The sequence below is a fragment of the Sus scrofa genome, chromosome 3, assembly GCF_000003025.6.
Source record: "Sus scrofa isolate TJ Tabasco breed Duroc chromosome 3, Sscrofa11.1, whole genome shotgun sequence".
Classification (NCBI taxonomy): domain Eukaryota; kingdom Metazoa; phylum Chordata; class Mammalia; order Artiodactyla; family Suidae; genus Sus; species Sus scrofa.
This window is the reverse complement of record NC_010445.4, coordinates 33200515-33224350: the sequence shown is the minus strand read 5'-3', so window position 1 is coordinate 33224350 and position 23836 is coordinate 33200515.

Sequence of the window (23836 nt, the reverse complement as noted above, 5' to 3'; positions counted from 1 at the left end):
CTAGAAATCTGCCAGACCCTCTTTCTACCATGCTTCTCAATTCTAGGCTTCTTCCTGGTGTCATTTTCTCCAGCTGACAACAGAAGGAAACATTTTCTCAGAAAAACGAGAGCCTCCATCTTGCCCTTTAACCTCTGTGGTTTGTAACCTGCCCGGCAGGAGAAGGGGGAAGCTCACCCACCAGATCCTCATGTGGTTCAGGCTTTCTTGCCTGTTCTTCTGAAGGTCACCAGGTCTGGCTCTGAGTTTATGCCACGGAGAAGCACGACCATCATGACGGGTCATTAACAAGCATCCAGCAGACAGCGTGGGTTGGGAAATCAGGGGCCAGGGTGTCAGATTGCTCTTAGACTTATCAGGAGAGATATTCAATTAATGCTGTCCTTGAAAAGCTCTGGAAAAGCTCTGTACCAAAGAGCAACTCATGCTCTCAGTTCCTGGAACTCACCTCCATGCTACTGGGTTTAGCATCTTCAGCCCCCAGAACCCGAGGAGGCCAGCTCCAGATGAACCAAGCACATCCTACCACGGGCCCAATGCTTTCAGCCACGGCTATGTGCTCAAGAGAGGGGAGCTTCTGGTCCCAATAATAAAAGGCTGCCTCATTTTTTTAGCATGGCTTCAGTCCCACTGTTCACAGGGCTGCTCTCTCTAACACAGCTCATCCCACAAATCCCATCAGCATCTCAGCCTGCCACCTTCTGCTTCCCAGACTTTGCCGTCTGCCGTCGGACCTCGCTGCAGCTAACGCGGCTGCAGATGGAGCAGTTCAGGAGGTGGTAAATCAGGGCCCTATCCACGGGCCTCTTCTCAGGCTGGATGAATGGCTGACTTATTTTCTAGCTCCTTGGTCTACTGCTCTGACACCTGGGAATCCCGTCCCTGTGCCCTGGACGGTGCCCCATTTCTGGCAATTTATAACACACTCACTGTTAAATATCCATCATGCAGTGTCAGCCAGCCCGGTGCCTGAGATCTGCTGCCTGATGTTTCATTCCGTCCACACTCAGGCACAGCAATGGCCCTTTGACCCAGAGGAAGCAGCCCTGTGGTTTGCATGTGGTTCCCGTGTGACGCTGGCATTGAGGAGTAAGGCTCTGAGCACTCACATGAGCTCCTTGGAGGAATGTGTCGTCAGGTTTTCAAAGGTGAACAGTTTTGATCGGATTCAGTTCCTCAGCCGCTCTGAAATATTGTGAAGTCTAATTGACAGGCCACCTAGCAACGACCATGATGCCTCGCTGATGCCAACTACTGTGGTGTGTGTGGGTCTGTTTCTGAGTTCTCTGTCCTGTTCCATTGGTCTATGTGCTTACCCTTCCATTAATATCATAGGTTCTCAATTACAGGTTTTTTTTCAATGACTTGAGGGTTGTTTTATGGCCCAGGACATGGTCTTTTTGGAATATATTTCATAGGCGCTTGAGAAAAACTGCAAACAATAGTTCTCACTACACACATACACACAATGTGGTGTAAGCTATGTAAGGTGATGGATATGCTAATTAGCTTGCTGGTGGTAATAATTTCACAATATATATGTAGGTAAAATCGTCACATTACAATTTAAATAAATGCAAATTTTATTTGTCAATTATACCTCCATAAACCTGGGGGGAAAATAGCTTATGAAGCATCTCCTATATGCCAATGGAGGGAGGCTGAGAGCAAGGTGAAAGCAGTCTGAGGTAATGGGGAAGGACGGGGGAAGGGGGCGTCTAGCTGTCAAGGGACTTGGTAGCCAGCCTCCACCACCTACTACTGGCTGAGTGACATTGACCCAATCCTTTGACTTCTCTAGATTTCACCCCCCTCACCCAGCCCCCATCTACCATAGCTGCTACCTTTCAGGATGGTTGTATCATGAATGAGACAATGCATGCAAATTGCAAAGCACAGTGCCTCGGTCACAAAATAAGGGACCAGTAATTGTGAGCTGCTGCTGCTGCTACCAAACCTCGGTGTCTGACACCAGGGCGGTGGTTCCCAACCTCTGGCTGCCTGTGTACAGAGTCGCCTGGGGAGCTTTAACACTCTTGATTCCCAGCCACCTGCCAGGCCCACTAAATCATACTCTTCAGGGAAGAATGCCAGGAATCAATATTTCTTAAAGCTCCCCAGGTGATGCCAAGGTGTAGCCAAGATATACTTAGTGCCACAGAATCAAAGATGATTTTAGGGCCTCTCACCCTCCCTCTGGGAAACCCACGGCCTTCTGAGAAGACCAGGAAGAGATGTAAGGAAACGTGATCTAACAGCTCTATGGTGCAGGTGTGGCCAGGGAGCCGGGAGGGGACAGCAGAATGACTGGCCAGTCCTAAGGTCTCTTTGAACTTAAAAGGCACAAAAAGTAAAAGAAAAAAAAAAAAAAAAAAGAACTGTATACCATTTCTCCTGTTTTACCTACAAAAGAAAGTCATTGCCCATGACTCATATTCTGGCAAAAGTTGATTCTCAGGAAAGTCACTAAGTCAGTGCAACTCCACCAGCCTCATCCCACTCCTTCCTGAGATGGGTGGGTAACTGGGATGCCCTTGGCAGGGCCAGCCAGATGCTGAACAGAAAAGCTATTGTCACCCATCTCGAAGAGGTGTGAAAAGATCTGATGAGACATGGAAATCCAGAGACACATTACAGTCCAGTCAAGGTGTGCGACATCAGAATCACCCCTTGCCCATCGGCACTGTCACCTCCCCCGCATCTCGTGATTCCTCTGGTTCCTTTTGCTTAAAGAGTCCCGAGAAGTCGATCCCCCCATCAGAGCTCACACCAAGAACTAAGAAATCTGAGAAAACTAGTTTGATGAACGCTGTGGGTTGATTTATGTCCCTCCCCCAACCCAAAAGATATACTGAGGCCCTCCCCCCTCCCCCAGTACCTGAGCCTGTGATCTTATTTGGAAATAGGGTCTTTTTGGATGTAATCAAGTTGAGGTAAGGTCATTCGGCATTAGGGTGGCCTCTAAATTCAATGACTGGGGTCCATGCGAGGCAAGAGAGCCACAGAGATGCAGAGGGAAGACGGCCATGTGATGACAAAGGCAGAGAGCAGAGCCAAGGAATTCCAAGGATTGCCGGTAACCATAGAAACTGGACAGAGGCCAAGAAGAATCCTCCCAGAGAGCATCAGTGGAAGCAAGGCCCTGCCGACACCTTGCTTTTGGACTTCTGGTCTTTAAAACTGTAAAATAAAAAACTGCAGGGGAGTTCCTGTTGTGGCTCAGTGGTTAATGAATCCCACTAGGAACCATGAGGTTGCGGGTTCAATCCCTGGCCTCACTCAGTGGGTTAAAGATCCTGCATTTCTGTGAGCTGTGGTGTAGGTTGCAGATGCAGCTTGGATCCCGTGTTGTGGCTCTGGTGTAGGCCGGTGGCTGCAGCTTCGCTTTGACCCCTAACCTGGAAACCTCCATATGCTGTGGGTGCAGCCCTCGAAAAAGACAAAAAGACAACAACAACAACAACAAAACTGCAGGAATTGCCTTTGTGGCTTGGCAGTAACCAAGCCAGCTAGTATCCATGAGGACGTGGGTTTGATCCCTGGCCCCTATTAGCAGGTTAGGGATCCAGCGTTGCTGGGAGCTGTGGGGTAGCCCAGCAGCTGCAGCTCTGATTTGACCCCTAGCCTGGGAATGTCCATGTGGTGCAGGTGCACCTCTGAAAAGAAAGAAAAAAAAAGCCATTGTTTAAGACACACAGTTGATGGTAATTTGTCACCATAGCCTTTGGAAACTGACAAAACTGGTGACCTATACTTTTTTCAACAGGAATGGGAAGTCACTTAGGGCCACTGGCTCTGATCAGAGAGCAACAGAACAGCCAAATCATCATCTATTGGGGTCAGAGACTGACTCCCCCGAGCCAAGATCCCAAGCAGCTAAACTTTCCTACGTGCCTTTCAAAGGGTTCGCTACCTTTATTTTTGCTCGAGGCAAGGATGGAATCTGGCTTTGGGAGAATTTGCTGAAATCAGCTGGAGTTTTAAAGACCTAAGTGAGAAGATTTCTCTGTGTGTTGGAGTAATCTGGTCACGTGGGCACCAGTCCCATGAGCCTCCCCCACATCCATAGCAAGGAAAGAGATTGGTCTTAGATTCTTTTGGCTTTTTTTTTTTTTTTAAGGGTCACACCTGCGGCACATGGAGGTTCCTAGCTAGGGGCTGAACTGCAGCTGCAACTGCTGGCCTACACCACAGCCACAGCAATGCCAGATCCAAGCTGCATTTGCAACCCATACCACAGCTTTGCAGCAACATCGGATCCTTAACCCACTGAGTGGGGCCAGGGATTGAACCTGCATCCTCACGGATCCTAGTTGGGTTCTTAACCCACTGAGCCAATGGGAACTCCTCTTTTGGCTTCGTAAAAGCACACCGTACTTGGCTTCAAGCCAGACTCATGCCATGTTACAATACTCTCTCCAGGTTCTTCCCAATCTTGCTCCTTCTGTAATTATAATATACAGCCGGGAGTCGCTCACAACATAGATGCTACTTTCCACAGTTCCAGGCCCTGCTGACTTCAGTGAAGACAGATTTGCCTCCCTCAGCCCCATCATCTTTCAGGTCCTGCTATTTTACCTGCATCTGACATGGCTTCATTTGTTCATTCAGACATATTGATGGTGTCTTTTTTGGTGCATAGAACCCACGCAGATTCTGGGGATGAATGGAAGGGAAGGCAGATTCGACAAGCTCCCTGTTCTCCTGGAGCCCAGATTCCGCATTATCACAAATCCAACAACAGAGAGACTTTTGCAAACAAAGAGGGGAAATTTAGGCCCCTGTCAAGAGAGCTTTAACATAGCATAGGAAAAACACAGGTAGTAAAATACATTTTACAGCACTTGGCTGGGAGAGGAAAGAGGGGAGAGAGAGAGAAAAAAAAAGAATCAATTATGGAAATCAAGAGATTAGTTCCTAAGAAGCACAGAGATGCTTTTTAGAATACGAAGACAGAGAGAGGCAGGTGAATGAAGTTCCTTTTTTTTTTTTTTTTTTTTTTTGTCCTTTAGCTTAGGTCACTTCACTTCTGTTTGAATATTAAGCGCCTGTCTGGTTAATGATCTTAGAACTCTCGGAGGCTGATTTTCATACTGAGGGCGGCCCTAGAGCAAGGTGGGCAGTCAGGATCCCATCCGCCCTCAACGACCTGTGATTCTGACCATCTCTCTAACTTCTGTACACCTTCCTTCCACAGAAGGAGAGCCCTTTGAAAGAAGAACCTGTCGTGAAGGGAAGCTGTGAAGGACTGAGATTGCGTACCCCAAATGCACCTAGAGTGGTTGACAAGTGACCTTGGAGATGATTGTCCCACATGGTATAGGAAATATTTACTAATGACAGCACTCTGTCTGCCACCCTCGGATACAAAGCCCCTAATTTGTTTCCCCTGCAGGCGCCAAGTACTGCCTTTCATTTCTTTTCTCACCTTAAATCTGGAATCTGAGATGGGCAGCTTCTTCCTGAGGGTTAACAATGGCTTTTCTTTCTTTCCTCTTTAGGGCCACATCTGCGGCTCCCAGGCTAGGGGATGAATCAGAGCTGCAGCGGCTGGTTTACACCCACAGCCACAGCAATGCCAGATTCGAGCCGCATCTGCAACCTAATCTCAGCTCACAGCAATGTTAGATTCTTAACCCACTGAGCGAGGCCAGGGATGCACCCTCATTCTCATGTGGCTAGTCTGGTTCGTTACCACTGAGCCACGATGGGAGCTCCTTCTGGGCTTTCTTTATCCAACAAATATTTTTAGCGTGTCTCTTCCTGGTGTTGGGGATGGAGCCCTGAACTAAAAACACAAAGTCTCTGTTTTCTTATGGCTTAAATTCAAGTGACAGGGAAAATGAAATTCACACAAAATAAGGGCAGGAGGTGTTCAGCGTTATGAAAGACACACAAAGCAATGTGCACCAATAGTGGCTGGCCATCTATTAGACACATCAGGGGCTGTGGAGGCAGAGGGTGCAGCACCTGATAAACACAGAAGCGGCAGGACAAGCTGGACAAAGGCTGTAAGCCAAAAGAATGAGTCATGTTTTTTTCAAAAAACCAAAATGATCACAGCGTCAAAATAACCACAAGCTTGCTGGTTAACCGGCAAAGGAGAACTCAGGCAAAAGGTGAGGACTTCGTCAAAAACCCCAGTAAATCTTATCCTCTAATCCTCAGAGACAGTTACGACCTTTGTTCTGAACCCGAAGCACAAATTTGCAAGGAGAAGGCGATGGAGAAGGAGGACTGGACAAGGCAGAGGAGGCAACTGAAATGGATACAACGGAGTAAACCTGGCCTTTTCTCTCTGAAAGGTCAAGGTGGGATTTTAATTTCTGCTCTAAGTGGGAAATGGAGATGGTCTTTGCCCCAAATAATTTGAGAATATTGCTTCTTCATTTCATTAGAGAATTTCTCCGGAAGGGGTTTCACTGAAAAAGTTCAGTGAAATCTAATTAGAAAGACAAGGAGATCCTGACGGAGGAGGAAATCCAAGGCTTTGGAGTGGAGGGAGCTTCTCGATGCCTTGGGCAAACCTCCCCAGGGACCCAACTCTACTTTCCCTTCCAGGAAGCTTTGCTCGGCACCGCTGCTGCTCTCAGCCGGCTGGAGGGACCAAGGAACTTTGGCAAAATAGCACGTTCCAGGGCTGTCAGTCTTGTTGGGCATTTTGATCAGCAGCAGGGGAAGGGGCCCCAGCAGTGCCCCGCCCCGGTGCAGACAGCATTACATCCTCTCTCCCTCCATCACTGCGGCCCTCGGCAGTTACACAACGGTGCCGCCCTGGGGGACAGTGAGCTTTGAAAAGCCTTCAGTCAGAAACACATGGGCTGTATCACCTCCTCTGCCAATTTTCAGTGTCATGGCCTTGGGCAGCGAACTTGACCCCTCCATGGTGTTTTCCTTTCTGTACAATAAGGGTGTGTCCATAGAGCTTAACCACCAGCATGTGTGTTAATGATCTGGCCCATGATACATGCTCAATAAATGATTTCCAGGACCTCTATTCAAAAAAAATTTTTTTTAATTTGATGGCCACGCCTGTGGCATATGGAAGTTCCCAGGCTAGGGGCTGAATCAGAGCTGCAGCTCCCGGCCTACACCACAGCCACAGCAACACAAGATCCTTAACCTACTGAGCGAGGCCAGGGATCGACCCCCCCCCATTCTCATGGACACTATGTCAGGTTCTTAACATGCTAAGCTACAGTGGGAACTCCTAGGATCTCTATTACTGACCTCGGATAATGAAAGTCCACTCAGAGCCTGTGGGTCCTGAAAGCAGAGAGGGACTCACAGCTGTGCTGGAGGTGGAAAGGCAGGTAAAGGAGGAGTCTGAGGTTCCAGTCTCTGCCTCTGCCCCGGGGTCCCTCTCATGGGCCATTCTAGCCTGGCTCCAGCTGTCTTCACGTGTGAAATGAGTGCTCCAATAAAGGGAATTAATTCTCCCTCTCCTTTTGCGTCTGTCATCTGATACTCACTGGAGCCCTTGGAAGCACCGTGAAGTTCAGTGAAAACAATGACCTTCAGAGCAGTACTTTTCAGCCTGCGGGGGCTGGGGGGAAGGGGGGATTTTCACGTATTTCATGACATACGACCATCACACACATTTTTTGAGATCTCATTTTTCAGATGCATAAGAGGTCCTCCAGAGCCGCAAAGGGACTTGTGCCAGACAGCAGAGAGACGCAGACTTAGACTTGAACCCAGTTCTCACGCCAAAATGTGAGGTCAAAATCCCATCTCCACGGCGCGTGCCGTGTGCAGGGGGGTGGCGTCAGCACAGACCTGGGCTGAAACTAAATGAGCTAATACCCATACAGCACGGTCAAGGGCAAATCTGAGGGTCGCAGCAGAAAGCCCTCCAACAGTGGTATGACGCCAGCTTTGTGGTTCTGAAGCCAGGGGAGTGTACACGCTGGGGGCGGCCATCTCAGCCACCTCGTCTGCTTCCCAGTGAGTGTCTATGCTTGCAGACTCCTTTCTACGCCTTTTGCTTTGATTAATCGCACCTCTCATGATTCATATTGCCTAATCACCTTCCAAATGGGGTAGTTCTGGGGGTAACCTTATAAGGGGAGGTTTGTGGGTCTCTGGAGTGTCTTAAGTATGATGCTGCAAAGCTTCAACTAAATGAGGCATGATCCTGCTGACAGCACCAGGCGGGTACCGGAAGGGTGTCTCGGGTTCTCTAGGGCAGCTCTGTTCCCTAGAGAGAAACGGCTGATAGAAAAGTTCTTCATCACATAACCTGATGCAGGAACTGCCGGTCACATGCAGCAACAGAACACTGTAAATGGGACGGGTGCAGCTTGGAGCTGAATTTTAAATTGTATTTAATTGGAATGAATTAGCATTTACATGGAAATAGCCACATACATCCAGTGGCTACCACCTTGGCCACTGTAGCTCTAGAGTAACCCAGAGACTTCTTCCAGTAACAGCACAAGACTGGAATCCTAGGTCCATCACTCACTGCCTGCCTCACCTGGGATGTGCCCGTCAGGCTCTTGGAGCTTCAGTGTTCTCATCTGGTAAGGAGGCTTAGTAAGTTGTTTTCCTTACGATTCTTCCGATAGTTTAGTAAGATGCATATTAAGTGCCTCGAAGAGTAGCCGGCATGTAAAAATGAAAGCCTGTTCAGTGAGAGCTGTTCGCACCGCACTTATACGGCATGGATGAGGAGATCCCAACCTCCGAGGAAGCTTGAGGTGGCTCTTTATGTTGGCTCTCATGGGCTGAGGAAGGATACTGGACCCAGGACCATTTACCTGGGATTTATCCATCTAACATCATGTGCATGCTTACGGAGATGATGGAGTGAGGCTGTGAAGACATCTTAGAGCAGAAATTTTCATCTACTTAGAACGTCTGTTAGCCTGTGTGGAGGGCCACGAATGTCTGTAGCCATGACAGCATCTTCAGGATGTGCTGAGGAGCCATCAGCTCTGCTCTCATATCCAGGTTTTGTGCCAGGTCATAGAGCTCCCCAACTGTGCCTTGCAGATCAAAGCTTCCATGTCCTTCCTCTGCCTGGAATGTTATTTTGCACCCTAAACAGCACCCTCTGTCTGCCTTACCAATTTCTTCTCTTGGACCTTCTTAAAGAGTCAGTTCAAATATTGCTCCTCTTGAAAAATCTTCATTTATTTATTCTCTGTGCCCCGTGAACAAGCCTTTGTTGCAGCACCTGTGGATATCTGCATGCCATTTTTTTTTTTTTAAGGGCCTTGCCTGTGGCATACAGAAGTTCCCAGGCCAGGGGTCAAATCAGGAATGCAGCAACACCAGATTCAAGCCACGTCTGCAACCTACACCACAGCTCATGGCAATGCCAGTTCCTTAACCCACTGAGCATTGCCAGGGATCAAAGCTATATCCTCATGGATACTAGTCGTGTTTGTAACTCACCAAGCCACAAAGGGAATGTCTGTATGCCAAGCGTCTTGACAGAGGAGTCTATCTTTCCCTCTCTAGAAAGTCTCTGAAACTGGTATAGATTAGGGCCTAAGGGGAGACTGGACAAGAGAATCATGATGACACTGTGACAGTGACGGCGATGATGACGGTGACGGTGGCGATGATGATGGGATGGTAACGGCGACCTCGATGGTGACGATGATGTTGGCCGTATGTGATTATGACGCCGATGCTATGAAATGAGGGTGGCGGAGAAGCTGTGGTCATGACGCAGTGATGACCGTGCTGACTGCCAACGTGTATACAGTGGCTGCCACGTTCCAGGCACTGTCATAAGTGCTTCGCTTAATCCTCACTACAACTCGACATAGCAGCTACTATTTTTGTCTCTGTTTTACATGGAAGTAGAATGAACATCAGGGAGTTTGAATAATGTGTCCACAGTTGACCAAGCTCCGAAGTGGATTTCTTAGGAAGGTGGCCACATCTCCAGAGTGCTCGGACCTGGGCCCGTGCATCCTCTCTCTGTGGACTCCACCACGAGAACGAATGTTGCTCTGACTCCTGTTGATTCAGAAGCCAAGGGACTAGGACCCCTGCCTTTCAGCATAAAATGCAGGGACTCAGAAATAGCCCTGCGTGGCTCCTGGGGCGGGGGGCGGGGGGGGCCCGCAGGAGCACGTCCCCATGTCCCTTCCCAATTCCCGGGCACTTATCACTCGGACAGCTGCATTGGAATGATTTACAACGGCTCGGTGTTTTCCAGCAAGAAGCTGAAAAATGCCACATCCTGCGGAATACCAATTGCAGAACCTCCCACGGAAAGCAGCCACGGGTGACCTTCTGTATTCATGCCTGCCTTCACCTCCAACCCCAAGCACACTTTTCAAGGCAGGGAGGGAAAGACATTGAGATCGAGGCTGAGAGGGGTCAAATGTGGGCGTTGGTGGGTTTTGCATGCAAGGAAAGCTGCCCAGGCCTCCGCTGTGCTTCACGTTTTTTTTTTTCCCCTCACATTCTTCTTTTTGTCTATAACAAATTGACTCATTTAATGAATATTTATTCTGCCCCCTTCATGTGCTACATGGTGGCGACACTAGGTTGAAAAAAACTACCCAGCTTCCACCCCTTAGTCTAGTTAGGCAAATATCTGTGGTGCTGTGTGATTCAGTGCTGGACAGAATTGAGCCTCCGGTGTGCTGAGGGCCAAAGCAGGGGGCTCACCCTGCTTGAGTAAATCTGGGAAGCCTTCACAGAGGAGGGGGCTTTTGGGCCGAGGAGCCTGGGAGGGACACCCAGGCAGAGGGGACAGCTTTTGAAAAGGTATGGAGGCAGGAAAGGATGCTGTGATGCTGTCTCGTGTGTCCAGTTGGTGAGACTGTGGCACCCATTACTTAATCAAACGCTAATCTAGGTGTTGCTGTAAAGGCATTTTGTAGATGTGGTTAGCACCTACCATCATACAATTTCAAATAATGGGAGTTACTCTCGATCATGTGGGTGGGCTTCAGGTAAAAGGGCTTGGGAGAGAAACCAAGGCTTCCTGAAGAAGAAACTATACCCTAATATTGCAGCCTCAGGAGTTCCCACTGTGGCACAATGGGATCTGTGGTATCTTGGAAGCACTGGGAAGCAGGTTTCGATTCCCAGCCTAGCACAGGGGTTAAGGATCTGGTGCTGCCACAGCTGTGGCTTGGGTTACAACTGCGGCTCTGATCTGATCCCTGGCCTGGGAACTCCATAGGCTGCAGGGTGGCCAAAAAAGAAAAACACAAAGATTGTGGTATCAGTTCTTGCTCGAGTTTCTAGCCTGCTACCCCACAGATTTCAGATCTACCAGCCCCCACAACCAGGAGCCAGTTCCTCCAACACATCTCTTAATATGTATCATCACGCCTCTCTCTCTGTCTTAGTTCCTTTTCTCTGCGGAACTCTGACCAGGCACAAGGAGAGCGGTAGTTTATGTTTCCATGCGGCTGGAGCTTGGGAAATCTGCTAGGGAGTGGAAGAGGATGGAGTTTGGGGAGGAGAAGGAAAGAGACTTAGCTTTTTGATAAGGAGGATAGGGAAGGAGTGGCTGAGCGGCTGGTTTAGATGTGTGTCTCAGAAAGATCATCCTGGCAGCGAAGCAGAGGATGCCGCGTCCTGCCCTCCCTGTGTCCCGTGCCTTTCTGGCCTCAGCCCCTCCCATGAGTTCTTCCCAAGCATGCCTGTCATCCCACGTTGAGCATCGCTAACGGAAGTAACCGTGACGGTGGGTCCTGATTCAGACAGATCCAGGCTTGAAGACCAGCTCTGCCCCGCGTCAGACCCTAACCTGGATGACACCCCTAAACTCTGTAGGCTTGTCCCTTCACTGTAAACAGGGGCACAACAGTTCCGACCTCTAGGTCGTGGTCAGGACGCAATAAGACAGACCCTGCAGAGTCGTGCTGGGGGTCTTTTCACCCTTCTCCACCCTCTCTGTGTTCCAAGAGCTGAAAGCCCTCAGACTGCATCACCCCAGGCTCCGCGGCCCCTGGTTTCCAAATGGCTTTGTTCCCTTGGTCGCTGCCCGCAGCACTGGGAATTTCCTAAGTGCGGGGCTGCGCTTCCGTCAGGCCTCCCTCTCCTCCCCCCACGGCCACTCCCGAGCTCCCAGAGCCATCCTTTCCCTGACCCTTCACGCTGAACAGCTTATGCTTTCCCGCTCTTGCTAATCCTGGGCTACTTCCTCACACCCCTTCACCTGGCCCCCATCTTTGTAAATGGACCCTTCCTGAAACTCTCCATTACCTCTTTACATTTGCGTAAGCGTCTCGTTTACGTGAATTACATCACTCAACAGTCCAGGAAAAGGATGCTGGGAGAGTAAGTCAATAGGACAGACAAGACTCTCCCTCTATTAGGTGCTAGAATTGCAAGCCCTCTTCCTTTCCCAGCGTGCTACCCTACTTCAAAACGATGCTATTCCTTTTCTTTATAGACTTCTTGAAAAGTTCTAATGAAATAGCATATTAAAAATAACAATAGTGGGGGAGGGAGGGATGGACTGAGGGTTTAGGACTGGCATATGCACACTGGGGTATACGGAAGGACTGGCCAATGGGGATCTAATGTATAGCACAGGGAACTCTACCCAATATTCTGTCATAATCCATGTGGGGAAAGAATCTGAAAGATTCCAAGCATCCAAGACATGGTATTCATAGCTATTTGTTATCATCATATCATTATTACATTGATTATGATAAAACTGAGATACTGTATTAACTTTTCTTTTTCTTTAATTTATTTTTTATTAGGATATAGTTGATTTCCGATGTTGAGTCAATTTCTGCTGGTACCGCAGAGTGACCCAGTCATACATATACATACATTCTTTTTCTCATATTATCTTCCATCATGTTCTATCACAAGAGATTGGATACAGTTTCCTGTGCTGTACATTAGGACCTCATTGCTTATCCATTCTAAATGGAATATTAATTTATTAAGGTCATACATATAGCTTTCATCACACGAGGATCCTGGGAATGCCAGCTGCTTTATACCCACAGTAAACGTCAGCGGTCATTATTGTTCTCAGCTCCATCCACAGGAGAGAAAACTGGTGCACAGAAAGGTTAAGACACTTATCTAAATTTGCACAGCTAGTAAAGAGCCCAGAACTTCTGGACTCGCCCTGTCCTTTGGTGATGCGCATTTCCCCCTCTGCCTGACCCTAACATCCCACAGGTGGCATTCTACCCTGTGCCTCCTGTGTGCTGGCTGCCAGAGTCAACATACCCCCGTTTCCCATCACAGCCACCTCTGCTGTCTGAGGAGATAACATCAGACTGTGAGTTCATCTGTCTATAAAAGCCAAGAGGGATGGGGACATGGCATGAAGATGGGTTAATCTCAGCCAAATGTGTAATTTATTGCCGGAAGCCTCCCCCAGATCAAATCAGAACATTGTCTTCAGATCGTGCCCATCTGCCCTCTATCATTCTAGATTCTGGGGAGGATCTGTCAGGCAGTCAGACATGTCAGCTCCCTGGGACGGGGGCTCTCGGGGTCCATCCCAGCCCCAACAGCTTGCTGACAGCCCCAGCTGACAGCCTTGGGTGCCGGGCTTCTCATGCAGAAGAGTGCGGGTCAGTGCGGTGCTGTCATCAATTATGGCCCAGGGCTGGGCAGCTAGTCATCCATCATGCCTGCCCAAGCCTGCTGGAACTGCATCATCGGGACCCTGTAGCCTATTCTTCCAGCTTAGGGCCTGCGATTTTATGGTCAGAATTAAAAGGCATCTGTTCTGTCCCGGTTTTGAAATGCCTTTGAAATATCTAAATTATTGGTATTTCTTGCTCTGTGGCCTTGTGAGTGTTTAATGTCAGAATAATGGGACTTTGGGGTTCAGCAAGTCCTTTAGTTTCATTTCAGTTTCTTTTTCTTCTATTACATCCAGGCAAAATTTAATTTAACAGGGTATTTCAGAAAGTCAGGATAAAATGATCCCGTTTTTATAATTTTATTTCTGTCTGTTGATCTCCCATCTATTAGTACATAATCTTAGAAAGATGTCTGGAGTGATCTTCATCAAATGTTAACCATGGTTATTTCTGGATGGTGGGATTTGGGCTAAGTCTGGCATTCTTTCTTTGTAATTTTCCACAAAGACAGTCATCATTTTCTGACACGAGAAAGAGACGTTTAGAAGCTCAGAACTAAAAAGAGGACCCCAAAGAGTTTCAAATCTGAGTCTCTCTAACACAGATGAAGAAACAGAAGCTCAGAAGGGGCAACGGATTTATTGCAGGTCATACAGTAATTTGACTATTCAAGCAAGACCAGAAGCAGGACGTAGATCTCAGGGTGGGTTCTCCTCTGATAGTCATTCATTCATCGGAAATTTAGGCACCGAAGTAAGTGACTTAAATTCACAAAGAAAGTAATAGAGTTAGGGTTCAATCCCAGATAATCTGAGTGCAGATGCCCACTTTTTTTTTTTTTTTTTTTTTTTTAACGACCACATCTGCAGCATGTGGAAGTTCCCAGGTTAGGGGTCTAATCAGAGCTGCAGTTGCCAGCCTATGTCACAGCCACAGCAACGCCAGATCAGAGCCATGTCTGTGACCTACACCACAGCTTATGGCAACGCTGGATCCTTAACCCACTGAGCGAGGCCAGGGATCGAATGCACAACCTCATGTATACTAGTTGGGCTCTTAACCCACTGAGCTACAATGGGAACTCTGAGGCCCACTTTTAAGCTCTAACCTTTACAGGCTACAGGGATCTGTCTGAACTGTCAAGTGTATAAATACCTTTAATGTCTTCATTCAGAGGAAAAATGAAGAATGAAAAATTCATGCATTAAGCCAAGCAAGGAATATCAGGACCCTCACACCTTGCAGGAAACAGCGATCTCTGTACTTGGTCACAGGGTCCTTTGTATGTTGAGAATGAACAAGATTATCTTCTATTTTTTTTTCTACCCTTCTTTGTAGTGAAATTCCCTTCTTTACGACCACCAAAGTCACCACAAATTCAATTAACAAATTAACCAAAGTGATCAACAGTTGAGCAATGAGTAATGGCTGTCTTTCTCTCATGGTGCCCAAGGGTGGACAAGATAAATGAGACTGAAGGATGGCTCTGATTTTCTGGACAGGAACATGAATAATTATGTGGCCATCAACAGCTCCAGGGCTCTCCATGCATCAGAAAGTCAAGCCTTGGTACTAACACAGCAGATCTGTACAGCCAGTGTGACCAGGCTGACCCTGTACCTGGAGGTGACCATCCTCTCCTCTGAGGCCAGGGAACTTGGGGCATTTCCATGTTGTACTTGGTCTGGCATGAGAGAAGAGAGCACAGCGGGGAAAGAAGGCACGCCTAAAGGCGTGGGATGTGTCATCGGCGAAGGACCGAGCCCCTTTCAGCTTCATGCATTGGTACTCAGCTCGTCAATTATCCTTGAAAGCAGCTGATGGAAGAAAAGCCCGTCATGGGAATTGGAGCTGGGTCAAAGCTATAAAGCTTGGTCATATGTCATGGTTATAAAGTTCTGGAACCAGTCTGCCCACATTCAAGTCCCAACTTGGTCAGTCCTAAAAGGGTATCTCTGGGAAAGCAAGGTAATATCTCTGCCCCTCAGTTTCTCCATCTGTAATGACTGAGTTTTAAATCAAGAGTGCTTAGCAGGGCCTGTATATAGTACAAACTCAAAAACTGCTAGCTGTGATTGTTATCATTACAGAAATTGATGCAATTCTAAGATGCATCTTCCTCACATTTTGAAATTCTGAATGCATCTTAAAATTTATGTGTTCTCTGTAAATGTAAAATTGTTCGAAATAAGACTCCAAGGAGTTCCCTAGTGGCCTAGTGGGGTAAAGATCCAGCATTGTCACTGCTATGGCTCAGGTCACTGTTGTGGCACAAGTTCAGTCCCTGGACCGGGAACTTTTGCATGCTGCTGGTGTGGCCAAGAAAAAAAGAAAAAAAGGAAAAATGAACAGAAAAGAAACCAAAACCAAAATAGCCAAAGCAATCTTCAGAAAGAAGAACAAAGATGAAGGTAAGACGCCCCATGACTTTGGACTATACTACAAAGCTACAGTTATCAAAACAGCATGATATGGGTTCAAAAACAGCATATAGATTAATGCAACATAATAAACAGCCCAGAAATTAACCATGCTCAATTAGCCTGAGACAAAGGAGGCAACAATATACAATGGAGAAAAGACAGTCTTTTCAAGCAATGCTGGGGAAATTGGACAGCTACATGTAAAAGAATGAAATCAGGAGTTCCCATCATGGCGCAGTGGTTAATGAATCTGACTAGGGAACCATGAGGTTGCGGGTTCGGTCCCTGCCCTTGCTCAGTGGGTTAACGATCCGGCATTGCCATGAGCTGTGGTGTAGGTTGCAGACGCGGCTCAGATCCCGTGTTGCTGTAGCTCTGGCGTAGGCTGGCAGCTACATCTCCGATTAGATCCCTAGCCTGGGAACCTCCATATGCTGCGGGAACGGCCCAAGAAATGGAAAAAGACAAAAAAAAAAAAAAAGAATGAAATCATAACATTTTCTCAAACCATATACAACAAAAAACCTCCAAACTTAAATTAAAGATCTAAATGTAAGGTGTAAGGTCTAAATCATAAACTCCTAGAAGAAAACATAGACAGAACACTCAGACATAAATCATAGCAGTATTTTTTTGGATTTGTCTTCTAAGGCAAAGGAAACAAAAGCAAAAATAAACAAATGGGGCCGAATTAAACACACGAAAGCTAATTAAAGCTTTTGCACAGCAAAGGAAACCATCAACAAAATGAAAGGACAATCTACTGAATGGGAGAAATTATTTGCAAATAATATGACAGATAAGGGGTTAATATCTAAAACACAAACAGCTCATACAACTCAATATCAAAAAACCAAACAACCTAATTAAGAAATGGGCAGAAGACCTGCATGGACATTTTTCCAAAGAAGACATACAGATGGCCAACAGACACACGAAAAGATGTTCAACACTGCCAATTATTGGAGAAATGCAAAACAAAACCACAATGAGATGTCACCTCACATCTGTCAGAATGCTCATCATCAAAAAGTCTATAAATAACAAATGTAGGTGAGGGTGTAGAGGAAAGGGAACCTTTCTACCCCTGTTGGTGTGGGGTGTCAAGTGGTGCAGCCAGTGTGAAAAACAGTATGGAGAGTCTTCAAAACTAAAAATAGAACTACTGTTTGACCCATCAATTCTACTCCTGAGTATATATCTGAAGATAACAAAAGCACTAATTTGAAAAGACACCATGTACCTCACTGTTGCTAGAATCATTATTTCCTATAGCCAAGATATAGAAGCAACGTAAGTGTCCATCAGTAGATGAATGGATAAAGAAGATGTGGCAAAGGCCAAGACATGGAAACAACCTAAATGTTCACCGTCAGATGATTGGATTAAGAAGAAGTGGTATATATACAGAATGGAATACTATTCACCCATAAAAAGAACAAAATTATGCCATTTGCAGCAACATGGATGGAACTAGAGACTCTCATACTAAGTGAAATAAGTCAGAAAGAGAAAGACAAATACCACACAATATCACTTATATTTGGAATCTAATATATGGCACAAATGAACCTTTCCACAGAAAAGAAAATCATGGACAAGGAGAACAGACTTGTGGTTGCCAAGAGGGAGGGGGAGGGAGTGGGATGGATTGGGAATTTGGGGTTAATAGATGCAAACTATTGTCTTCAGAGTGGATAAGCAATGAGATCCTGCTGTGTAGCACTGGAAACTATGTCTGGTCACTTATGATGGAGCATGATAATGGGAGAAAAAAAGAATGTATACATGTATGTGTAACTAGGTCACCTTGCTGTACAGTAGAAAATTGACAGAACACTGCAAATAAGCTATAATGGAAAAAAATAAAAAATCATTATAAAGAAAAAGAAGACGTGGTACATATATACACATATATGCAGTGGAATATGATTCAGCCATTAAAAAAAATGAAATTCTGCCATTTGCAACGACGTGGATGGGCACAGAATGTATTATGCTTAGTGGAATAAGCTATACAGGGAAAAACAAATGCTATGTGTTATCACTTAATTGTGGACTCTAAAAAATAAAACAAACCAGTGAATATAATAAAACATAAACATACCCACAGATATAGAGAACAAACTAATGGTTACCAGTGGGGAAAGAGAAGGAGGGAGGGGCAAGATAGGGGTAGGGAATTAAGAGGTATAAACTACTATGTATAAAATATTGGCTATGGTCCCTGAGGTAAAAGCTATAAAGTGTACATCACAGGGACTATACAGGATATTCTGTACAGCACAGGGACTGTAGCTAATATCATATCTTTAAGAGCAATATAATCTATAAAAACATTGAATTGCTGTGTTGTATACCTGAAAATAATACAATATTTTAGATCACTATACTTCAATAAAAATATCCAAAATTAAAAATTTATTTAGAAATTTATGTACTAATTAAAGGTGGAAATGAAGCTCTAATTTTTTTTTAAATTCCTAATTTAAAAAAACAATGTTACTAAAGCAATGGGTTAACAACAATCACCGGCAACCTAGAATTGAAGTAACTAAATATTAATAGGGCCAAATATATGCTATAGATGAGGCTACAATGATAATTTTTTGCTCACTGAATGAAGTGGTGGTTTTCGTCAATCCTTCATATGTTCATGCTCTTCTTACCCCAGGACCTTTGCATATGCTGTTCTTTCTAGTTCTCCATTCTACCTTCTTTACCAAATTAATGTCTCATCATCTTTTTGTTCAACATCATTTCCTCAGAAAGTCCTCCTCAACTTACCTGTCTAGTTTAAAACTTTCTACTACCATTTGCCATTTCATTAAAGCCCTTGTCACCATTGTAATTTTTATGTGCATTCCACAAAGTTTGGCTACTATCTGTCCCTTCCAACAGACTCTACGCTCATAGGAAGAAGAGACTCATCTTCTCTTACTCATCACTGTATCTCCAGCTTGTAGCATGGTGTCTGGCACACAGCAAGAGCAGAATAAGTATCCTTTGTAATAAGGAATAAATAAATGAGAGAGTTTTGGAGACACTATAGATCCAGTTGGAGAGTTTAGCATTTCAATTTTTAGCATACATTTGAATGATAACTTTATTTGCATTTATTACATTTCATTGAAACCCAAGCTCCATGAAAATAGGGGTCTTGTCTGCTTTGACCTGTTATGATCTAGCATTTGAATATTTTATATCGTATCATAATTACTTCTATTCATGTCACACCTCATCTCTACTCCTTTTGAGAGCCATGAAAGCAGGTGTGAGATCCTGGCCCCTCATACAACGAGTCATAAATCTGCTACCAAAGCTCAGATTGGTTTCCCAAGCTTCAGCGAGTCCATCTCTCACTGACATACCATCTCAAGTTGGACAGCACTACAGACAATGTAACATATATAATATTCGAAGTTGGGCTCCTCATCCCTCTCCCAGAGCTCATTCACTGAACGACGAATAAATGCAGGTTCTTCTAGTACCTAGGATCTCCCTCTCCATGTCAAAGAAAAGTTATAAGAAGGCATTACCTCACCCTGCATTGTATTTTCACAGTGGCAGAGGGTATACTTTCCTGGCAGTATGGATAGGTGAAAAGAACATGGGTTGGGCAATCAGCTAGTCTGGGTTCAAATTTCAACTTTTTTTTTTTTTTTTTGGCTGCACCCATGGCATGAAGAAGTTCCTGGGCCAAGGATCAAACCCACATCATAGCAGTGACCTGATCTGCTGCCTGCTGTGTCACAGGAAACTCCTCCCCAACTCTTTTGAGCATTATGAAAAAGGGGGAAAAGTGGATTAGTAAGCAGTGTATATGATGTTAAGACCTTTTCACATATGGTTTCATTCAGTTTATGATAAGTCTATGGAGTGGGTATTACAATACCGTTACAATAACTAAGAAATGGAGAATCAGAGAGGTGAAATCACTTACTCAAAGTCACCCAGCTGTCAAGTAGCAAAGATTAGAACCCAGATCCCTCTGGTCTCAAAGGTGAACTCTTTCCTTTATGCCATCTTATACTCTGGCTGTGTGGCCTTGAGCAAGCTGCTTCACCTCTCTGGTCCTGCATTTCTTCATCTGTAACTGTGATGATCACCACACCTAACCTCCCAAAGCTGCCCTGAGGGTCCAACGATAATGCCTAGGTGAGGCAATGTATAAATGCCAGTTATTGCTGAGCTCAATAGTCACAAACAGGTAGACCAGAAGGAATAAATTCTTTTGTTGGTCTGTTTAAGACAGAAGAAAGCTCTTATTATTCCTGAAGGAGTTATCACAGCTGGAGAAGCAGCAATACAATTCCTGCAATAAAAAGGAGTGTGTGTGTGTGTATACATGAGCATGTGTATAGAAACCAAAAGGCAACACTACTCTCTTCCAAGCCAGCCTGTTTTTATTTTTACCAAAATACAATCTCAGATTAAATTGCTTATTCTTTATCTGAAGTATGAGCATTTATAGCCCAGCTTTTGGGAGCCAGAGCAGAGCAGTTAAATATTGCTCTGTGCCCTGGCCCTCCGCCAGCCGCCCAGCAGAGGACTCAGTGTGCTGCGCTCACTCGAGCTCTGCTCCCCCTGAATAAATTTCCCCGTCTTGCTCCCTGGCTCTCACCCCATGCCCCACCTTTCCCTGGACAGGTCCCCATTTCCCATGAGAACATGTTGTCAGCTCACTGTACTGTCACCTGTTGAAATGGTCCATCATAGCCACTAGGTTAACAGATGCGGTGACATCCTGGATGACCCCAAATAATCATGCTTTGGCCACAGCTCAGGCCCCCTACCTTGGCACAGTTTATCTATTTCACTGAGATTTGCTTCTAGATGAGTTTTCCCCACGAGACAGGGAGTTGTTCATACTCATAAGGCTCAGAAACCCAGTCTCTTTTTGCAGAAGAGGGAAGAAAAGAGCGAATAAACATGGCAAGAACAGAGGGGAAGAAGCCACAGCATCTCAAAGAGTCTGTAGTTTACAAGTAGACAAAAATGTGAATGGATGAAAACAACAGCAGTTACTTCTTCCTTTTCTTTTTTTTTTTTTTTGTTTTTGTTTGTTTGTTTTTTCAGACCCGAAATTGCGACATATGTAAATTGCCAGGGTAGGGGTCGAATCTGAGCTGCAGCTGCCAGCCTATGCCTTAGCCACAGCAATGCAGGATGCAAGCCACATCTTTGATCTACACCGCAGCTCATGGCAATGCTGGATCCTTAACCCACTGAGAGAGGTCAGGGATTGAACCCATGTCCTCATGGATACTAGTCAGGTTCTTAACCTGATGAACCACAACAGGAACTCCCACAGCAATTACTTCTACAGCACTTAAGATGTGCCAGGCATTGCTCTAAGTGTATTAGATAATGTACCACATTTAAAGCTCACAATTCCAAGAGGAAGGTACCAGCATTGTCCCCCATTTCACAAATGAGGAAACTGAGGCTAAGTTGGCTAAGATCATGGTTAATAAGTGGTAGAATCAGGATGTTGGATTTTAAGAGTCTATGCTCTTAACCACCCCATTACAGCTTCTCTCAGATGATTAAAATATGGTGTTGACTTAATAGAAAGGAATTTCATGGACAGAGGCTATCATATGTGCAAAGGCCCTGAGGTGCCAAAGAGCCTGCACATAGAGGAGGCAAAAAATAGCTCATTGCTGCTGGAGCATAATAGCACATGGGGGAAAGGAGAAGATGGAAAAGTGTGGAAGACGCGATTGGAAGGGTGGGTTCTGATTGGGCTGGAAAGAGTCCTGAGTTTCAAGTTAGAACCTTGGACTTGGCCTTAGCAAAATGTGGACCCACTGGCACTTACGAAGGGGAGTGACATGAGTAGTTCAGAGTTGAGAATAACCTTTTGGACAGTAACGTGGAGGATGGGTCTAAGATTGGAGGAAACAGGAATGGGGAGAAAGGCTGTCCCAGGAGGGTGACAGAGCAGCAGGAGTCCCCCTTTCCTTCTGTCTCCTGTTCTTGGAGGGTTATGGGAGTGCCCGAGGAACCCCACGCCCCAAGCCAGCCCATCAGCCTGAAGGCTTGTGCAGTAGCATGGATGCTGGTATATAATCAAACCTGCTCATAACTGGATTTTTTTTTTCTTTTTCTTTTTAGGGCCACACGTGTGGCATACAGAAGTTCCCAGGCTAGGGGACACATTGGAGCTGCAGCTGCCGGCCTACACCACAACCACAGCAACTCCAGATCTGAGCTGTGTCTGAGACCTACACCACAGTTCACGGCAATGCTGGATCCTTAACCCACTGAGTGAGGCCAGGGATCAAACCCACATCCTCACGGACACTATGTCGGGTTCTTAACCTGCTGAGCCACAACAGCAACTCCAAAATCAAATTTTTTATTATCAGAAGAAAGAAAAACTCTTTCTGGGCAGGCAAAAAAAAAAAAAATAGTAATAATAATAACAATAAACAATGTACTCTGTTTTTTGCAAAACAAATGTTAAAGTGACATCAATCTTTTGAATCCATCAGCGCTTGAACTGGGTTATTTGGAGAATAATTCCCCCGAGGTGAGGGCTCTTGAGACAGGAGGTGCATGGGAAGTGGCCCTCTTCGTTTCAGTCCCAGTTCTTACCCTGTCTCTCAGTCACCCTGCCCTCCCAAGAGCCAGCGGGTCAGCTAAAACAGTTTTATTTCTGTGAGCCTGCCCCGAGGCTTCTGCTTCAAACTTCTCCTGATGTGGCTCTCACATTAGCATTCCTGAATTCAAACTGTCAGAGAGTCTCCGGTAATTAGAGGCAATAAACAAATGCTAATTAGCACTTGGGCTGTACCCAGAGGATGCCACAGGCAGAGACCCAACCCCCGTGTTCCTGTTTCCAGGATTCCTCGAATTCCCACATCTAAGAACCCTTTAGGAAGCTTCCTTATAAAAGAAGGAGCTCAGAGACAGTATAGCATTTGGTGAGAAGCCTTGCCCTTTCAGCCTGCCACACCTGCAGCTCAGTCTCAACCCTGCCACTTACAAATGCTAAATCCATCCACAAATTACTTCTCTGCTCTGAGTCTCAGTTTTTTCATCCACAAAATGGGAAAACACATCTTCATTATGGGAACGAAATAATGAAGGCAATGTGTATAGTACTTGGCACGTGCTAAGTATCCAATAAATGAGTTTCTCTGAGTCTGTGTCCACACGTTGGCTGTAGTCAGAGGTCAGACGGGCAGACTGGGATGTAGATACCCTCGGCTCATCCATTCCTGCCCCCACTGTTTGGCGTGGAGCGTTCACATCCGGATTGACTCTCCTCTTCCTAAGTCTTGGTGGCTTTGTTTTTAACTCTTTTACAGCACTAACCGATATACTGGAGAGGCAGCAACATGGCACCACGGGGGGTAAAGGACAAGGACTGAGGATTCAGGCCACCTGGGCCCATCCTGGCTCCTCTACTGACGATCAGTGTGACCCTGGGCCGCTCAACTTTCAAAGCTCAGCTAGAAACATATGGAAGAATCTTGTCGTGAAGTTATTGCGATTGAATGTGTTCATTTTTGGAACACAGTTAACGGTCTGATTCACAGCAAGGATCCAACATATGGTTATGTTGTATGAGTCAGGCAAGGCTAGGGTCTATTGTGGTAACAAACAGCCCCTGACTGAGAAGAACTCAGGGGCTTAAAAAAAACGTTTCTTTCCTCTACATGCGTCCTGCCCACTGAGTCAGCAGGGGCATTCTGTGCATTTCAGTCACTTAGGGTTCCAGGTTGGTGAGCAACCATCACACCGCGGAGAGCAGGGGTTCTCATCAGGCAAATGAATGGTTCAGTTCCGAAATAAAATGGGACAGTTGTGCTCCCAGCTCATTGGCCAGAAAGGGTCACATGATCCCACCGGGAGACC